This window comes from Arvicola amphibius, chromosome 3, assembly GCF_903992535.2.
Source record: "Arvicola amphibius chromosome 3, mArvAmp1.2, whole genome shotgun sequence".
Classification (NCBI taxonomy): Eukaryota; Metazoa; Chordata; class Mammalia; order Rodentia; family Cricetidae; genus Arvicola; species Arvicola amphibius.
In genome coordinates, this window is record NC_052049.1 from 172,519,191 (window position 1) to 172,526,145 (window position 6,955).

Genomic DNA, 6,955 nt, shown 5'->3' on the forward strand with positions numbered 1-6,955 from the left:
GGGGAGGGGCCTGGCAGTCTCTCAGGAATGCCAACCTGGTCTCCTTATTCCACACCCTTTTCTCAGCTTGTCCCAGACTGGACCTGTGCCAGGCCAAAAGCTGCCCTCCTGCAGTTGAGGAAAGAACCATTCTGGATGCTTCTTTCCCAGCTGGACATCAATAAGCAGAACAAAGTCCAGAGTAATAAAGATGGAGGTGTGCCTGGGTACTTCCTGGTTCTCCCTGAATGCCCAGTTAGCTGGCACAATGAGCCTGTGACTGCCGAGGAGGCACTTGAATCCGTAGTGGCACTGTGAGCACGGCAGGGCAAGGGCTCCGAGCTGTCCAAGACCTAATTCCCACTTTGCTCTGGGGTAGCACCTATCAGTCGGAGAGGAGAGAGAAGGCCAGCCTTTAACTCAGAGCTTAGACCTGGTGCTGAGCTGATTGCACTTGCTCAGGGCCTCACTTTCCTTGTCTGAGCAATGGGATCATAATGCCCACTGCCTCGCTGTCTTAGGAACCGTTTGGGTGGTGAGTAGCAAAGCAGAAACAGAGCAAACTGAGTATTGGAGCACACATGAGTTCTAAACCCATCTCTGAATTTCCAGTGGCTTTGGCCTTCACAGCCAAGGCTTGATTTCCTCATTTGCGAAGCTTTTCCAGCTCCACAGCTTGTCATCGGCAGCAGTGTCAGGGTGAAGTCATGACTGCAGAGACTTACTGTTTAAACTCATGGTAGCCAGCTCTCTGGGAATTTCCTGTTTAATAAGGGGCGGAGGCTAGGGGACGAGGAGGCCCACCCACAAGGAAAGTGAAATAGGATGTTGTAAAACAATCCCAAATAGAGGAACTATTACTTCAACAGGAAGGAGGGAGTCTCCAGTCACCAGGAAGGCGTCCTGAAGAGAAGTAGGTGCTGGCTGGAAGGGTGGGTCTATGTGGTGCTGGAAGAATGCTGGGTAGAAACAGGAGTGGAGAGTCCCAGGCCTGTGGGAGGGGAGTGTGGTGTGTGAGTCAGCCTGAATAGCTTGGCCACTTGTATACAACAGCCAGAAGCTGGGGCAGGAGGTGAGACCAGACAGGCCCTAAGTGAGCCACAGTGTCAGAACCCAAAGCATCATTACTAGGGTTCTGCCCAAAATGCAGGGCTCTGGGCTACACTCCTCGATTTTTTTGTTTGTTTGTTTGGTTGGTTTTTTGTCTTGTTTTACTTTGCTTTGTTTTGTTTTGTTTTTTTGAAACAAGGTTTCTCTGTAGCTTTGGTGCCTGTCCTGGAACTAGCTCTTGTAGTTCAGGCTGGCCTCGAACTCACAGAGATCCACCTGCCTCTGCTGGCGAGTGCTGGGATTAAAGGCATGCGCCGCCACCACCCAGTTTACACGCCTCAATTTTTTGAACCAGGAGTCTGTATTTTAAACAGACCACCCTTCCTTTTTGGTGGGCATTGGGTCTCTAAGGGCCACGTGTTGGGATATGCCATTCCAGTGGTTTGTGTTTAAGACCTCAGAGGACAAAGCTAAATTCAAGAATCCTAATCCTAGTTCTGCTACAGTCCAGCTTCCTGAGCAGATACTCCATTCCTCAGCTTCCATCTTTGTGAAGTAGGAGTGACCTCACCTGTCTTGGTTTGTGCCTCAGTGAGCCTGTGTGGGTCCAGCAGCCGTCCTCCCCTGGGTTGCTGCTTCCAGGCTAAGTACTCCCTCCTTCCCTTTCTCTCCCTACCCTGCCCCGTGCATCCTCCCGCCACCCCTCCTGACCTGCAATATAAACTCTTTATCCGTTGGTCTGGCCCTGAGCAGGGTGCCCAAACCGCTAGAGTTCAGGCAAGGTCAGCCCTCATCCTAGGAATGACGTGCAGACCTCACTGCTTCTCAGCCAGCCTGCGTCACTGTCACAGTCAAGGACCGCTGCACAAAGCACCCGGCCAGTGGTCAAGGCAAAAGGAAAATGTCAACCCTTGCCCCCAGAATCCCCACTCCTTACTCTGGGCCCCACGAGCTGTTTTCAGGAGCACCCCTCCATGACAAGTTCACTAGCCAATCTTACTGATTACCCCTCTCTGGCCTCAGTTTCCCCTCAAGGAGACCCTGGTAGCAGGGGGCAGTGCTACCTAGCATGCTCACTGTCCTAGATTTAACTCCCAGCAATGCAAAGCTAAATTGAAAAGAAAAGAAAGCTTTCCAGCCCAGGCTGCTGCTGCTTCCTGTAGCTTTGGACCAGAGGAGCATCTTGGGCCAGTACTCATATGTTAAGGTAGGTGAGGGCTACTGGGCATCCTGGCCCTGCCCTGGAGGGCTGGAATGTGAACTCCAGGTTTACAATGCCAGGGTTCAGGAGCCACTGTGTGAAATGGTCTGCAGAGGCTGAGGAGAGAGACTGAGGTACCGTTTTTGCTTTGTCCCTACCTTTGGAGTGACTTTAGGTGCTGGGGAGCAGTGTAGACCCTGACTTCTGTTCATGAAGATGAGTGTGAGATTGGGGACTCTGGCTGGAGGGGAGCTGTAACAGGACCCTAGACCTTAGCACAACTGACTCCATGATGGAAGTACCATTCAGGCTGTAAAACTCAGCACACAGACAGCACCACCTGCCAAAACTAAAATAAAGGACTAATCCATCAAAGTCCATAATTCTGGGAAAGTCTCTAAGTGTACTAACTTTGCTTTTTGGCTTCTGTAGTTCCTCTTCTGGCTAACTGTTTTTGTCAACTGAAATATGTCAGCCCAGGACATAGTTTTTGTGCTTAAAAGCCACTCTGAGAAGCCGGGTGGTAGTAGCACATGTTTTTAATCCCAGCACTTGGGAGGCAGAGACAGGCAGATCTCTGTGAGTGCAAGGTCAGCCTGGTCTACAGAGCAAGTTCCAGGACAGGCTCCAAAGCTACAGAGAAACCCTGTCTCAAAAAATAAAAAAAATCCAAACAAACAAACAAAAAAAAGCCACCCTGAGAAAGGTGTAGTACTACACTGAGATCCCAAACACCCAGTGTAGTTGTGGACCAGCTAATAAAGACTTTCTATTGGCTTATACCCACGTCTGAGCAGTCTTCTCTGGTGGATATCCCACAACAGAACAAGGCTGTTAATGCTTCCAAAAGCAGGTTTTCATAGGGTTCTTTCAGAACAGTCCACCCCAATCCCATTCTAGAGATCAGGAAATCCTCAAAAGGCTCCAGAGATCCCCAGAATCTAGACTTCCTGCCATATACAACACATTATAGCCTAGATATCTGCTTGGCTGAGATATCTTGTATTTTGTTTTCATTTTTTTTTTGTTTTTGTTTTTATGTTTTTTTTTAAAGAGAACCTACATAACTTGTTTGCTTGTTTGTTTTTACTTAAAAAGCAATCCCAGGCTAACCAAATGGCTGACTGCCAAGCCTGACAGTCTGAGTTCAATCCCTAATATCCACATGGTAGGAGAGAACCACCTCCTGCAAGTTGTCCTCTGACCTCTACACACATGCATTCAAACACTCAGTAAATTAATAAAAATGTATTTTACAGCCGGGTGGCAGCAGCGCATGCCTTTAATCCTAGCACTTGGGAGGTAGAGGCAGGCGATCTCTCTAAATTCCAGGCCAGCCTGGTCTACAGAGTGAGTTCCAGAACAACCAAGGCTACACAGAGAAAACCTGTCTCGGGAAAAAAAAAAAAAAAAAAACAACAGTAATTTACAAAACCGATGCCTCTAAACAAATCTGGGTCAAAATAGATGACGTCAAAATGACATCAGTCCCATTTGTCTGTGTGTAGGGTTTTCAGCTAGCCAAAGAAACTGCCAAATTTGTTAACATTGTTTCCATTTCTAAATCATCTTTGAAGAAATATAGGGGTCACATTACCTCAAGGTAATCCAGAAAGTGACACTCGCTGTCTGCATTCATGTTTTGTTTACCAGTTAAAAAAGTAATTTAATTTCTTTTCTTTCTTTCTTTCTTTCTTTCTTTCTTTCTTTCTTTCTTTCTTTCTTTCTTTCTTTCTTTTCTTCCTTTGAGACAAGGTTTTGCTGTGTAACTCTGGCTGACCTGGAACTTGCTATATGTAGACCAGGCTGACCTCGAACTCATAGAAATCTGCCTGCTTCTGCCCTGGCTTCCGTGTGCACACATGTGAAGGATTAGTCCTCTGGTTTGGCAGTAAGTGTCTTTACCTGCTGAGCCATTTCTTCAGCCCCTTGTAGGCTTCTTTTGTGTAGCTGTTTCTTGTCATGATTCATGACAACACCAACCAGGGATTTTAGCAGAGGCATTTTCACCAATGGGCAGGTCCTCAGGCCGAGCCTCCAGGCACATGCTGTCTTTGATCTCTCTTCTCACCTTGACTGAGCTGTGGGGGAGGCAGAATCCAGGAAAAGACCCGGTGTGTGCCAGGGTGGTGAGGGGAAAGGAAAAGGAGGTGGGAGGTGGATTCTGGTCAGAGCTGAGGCCTGGTATCAAGGAGAGGCAACCTGAGACAGAGCAGTGGAGCCAAGGATTTAGCGAAGGCTGGGAAGCCTCGTGAGGAAGAGGAACATGATGGACACCAGCGAAGCTTGAGCCAATCAGACAACGGGGGAAGACAGATACAGTCGCAGATGGGAAGGTGGCTGTCCCAGTCAGCTGCAGCCAGATTTCCACTGTTGTCAGCTGCATGTCATCGCCTGCAGTGGCCTGAGTTCTGCACAGACCTCTACTCCCTGGAAGAGAGATTCTTGACTTGGCTGAAGAAAGAATTTTAGGAAGAGCCAGTGTGAAGCAAAGTTAGATTAGGGAGAAGGTTGAACATTGTTTTCTTTGTTGTTTTAACATAGCTTTAAGTAGAGAGTTGGTAGAAAAAGAAGTTCTTGGGGAAAGACCAAATACACCCAAGCGTGGATGTGGACTGTTGTGTATGGTGTTGGGTTCACGCGGTTGTGAGAGAAGAAACAGGCACTGGAGGATGGTTTTTAGCCTTTCTAGCTTCAGGGGAGACAGCCTCTGGGGAACTGACTGTCTCTAGCTTAGCCAAGGGCTCCTTTATTGTTATTGAATTTACACCTTTTAGCAAGTCAATTTTTATACACCAAAAGTTCTTATCTGAAGCTTCCAAAGAGGCGATGCCAATGCAAATTCCTAGCTCCTGTGACCAAGTTTTGCAGAGGTCTTAAACCTTTAGGAAACTCTCAGATAAGATTTACATACTTCAAACAGAAGATACCAGATACTGCTAACACTCCCAAGTCAAACCAGCTGCAGAACACTACAGGGTCTCCTGAAACAATGGACCTTTCAGGAGTAATGTCCAGAGTAATGTCCAGAGTAGTGTCCAGAGTAATGTCAGCCCTCTGAGGAGAGCCACAGACCTGACGTGGGAGCTCTTAAAGGTCCCTCCCAAATGTTTGCTAAGAAACATCTGCTTTTCTTTCTTTGCCATCTTCTTTTTATTGTTTTCTTCCTTTTCTTCCTCCTCTTCATCCTCCTTTTCTTCTTCCCTCCACCCCGCCCTTTTTTTCTTCTTCAAGACAGGGTCTCTCTATATAGACAGGGTTAGTCTTGTGAAATCACTGAGATCTGCCTGCCTCTGCCTCCCAAGAGCTGAGATTAAAGGTGTGAGCTACCACACTGGGCTTTCTCCTCCTCCTCCTTCTTCTTCCCCCTCCTCCTCCTTCCCCTCCTTCTCCCCCTCCTCCTCCTCCTTCTTATTTTGAGACAGGGTCTCACTGTGTAGCCCTGGCTGGCCTAGACCTCACTATGTAAACTAGGCTGGTCTTGAACTCACCAAGATCCATCTGCCTCTGCTGAGTTCTGAGTTCAAAGGAGTACAACACCATACCAGACCCTGTCCTCTCCTTGGATAAATGAAAGTATAGGGTGGATCTAGAGGTACCTAGGACAGGACTACAATCTGGAAAGACAAAAGCAGTAAGCCATAAGGGTTTCCCAAGGGTGTGTTAGGACCCATCTTTTACTTTCTTGTGATATTTCTAGAGAACAGCAGATTTATAGCTGGCAAAGGAGGAAGACCATATATACACCCCACCTAGACCTTAGCGTGATTCATTGCTATCTCAGAATTCTTATTTAAAATATCTTTGCATAAAAGGAATCTTGTCTCTGTGTGGACAATCTTCATACCAAATGCTGTCAGTTGTACTGGAATATTCTTAAGCTATTTTTTTAACATTTATTTACTTTAGGGGGAGGCGTATACATGCCATGGCTCACACGTGGAAGCCATAAGAGGACAACATTCTGAAAGAAGCTGGTTCTGTCCTTCCACAGCATGGAAGACCAAACTCAGATCATCAGGCTCGGTGGAGAGCACCCTTATCTGCTTGAGCCATCTCCTCAGCCCTGTGCTAGACCTGAAAGGCTTTGGTGGAATCTGGGACTAGCCCCTCCATTCCCTTCCCACTTTCCCTTATTTCCCCCTGTCTTTCTATCCTAAGCAACGTGATTATCACCCACAACAGGGGCCTTGGTCTATCATCCCAGAGGCATTTAAAGGCTTACTCTTCAACCTCTTAATTCTTTCTGGAACAAAAGGGAGGGAGAAGCCAAGAGAGTGAGCAAAGGCTGCAGTGTGGTGGCAAATGCCTGCAATCCCAGCACTCTGGAGGCAGACTCTGTGAGTTCAGGGCAGTCAGGACTATCTGAGACCCTTCCTGTCAGGGGGGGGGGGAGGAGGGAGGGATTAGGGACTCAGAGGGGAAGTAGATCTAGGTGTGTATGGTCAGGAAGGACAGTTGGGGATAGTTGCTAAAAATGCAGTTAGCAAATACATTTATGTGTTTGGCCAGATGCTGTTACTGTTGCCAACTTCAGGTTCCCCTTGAAGCAACCGTACAGGAGAGTGCCACAATTAGTCCCTATATGGTACAGAGCCCAGGATAGGTAACTTGTATACAGCTAGCAAGAGGGAAGTGTGGCTGACTGTTGGTCTTCAAACTTAGAGAAAAACTTCAAGGAAGCAGGCTGTGGCTGCATCAGGGGTCTTGGGTCTCAGTGGAGGT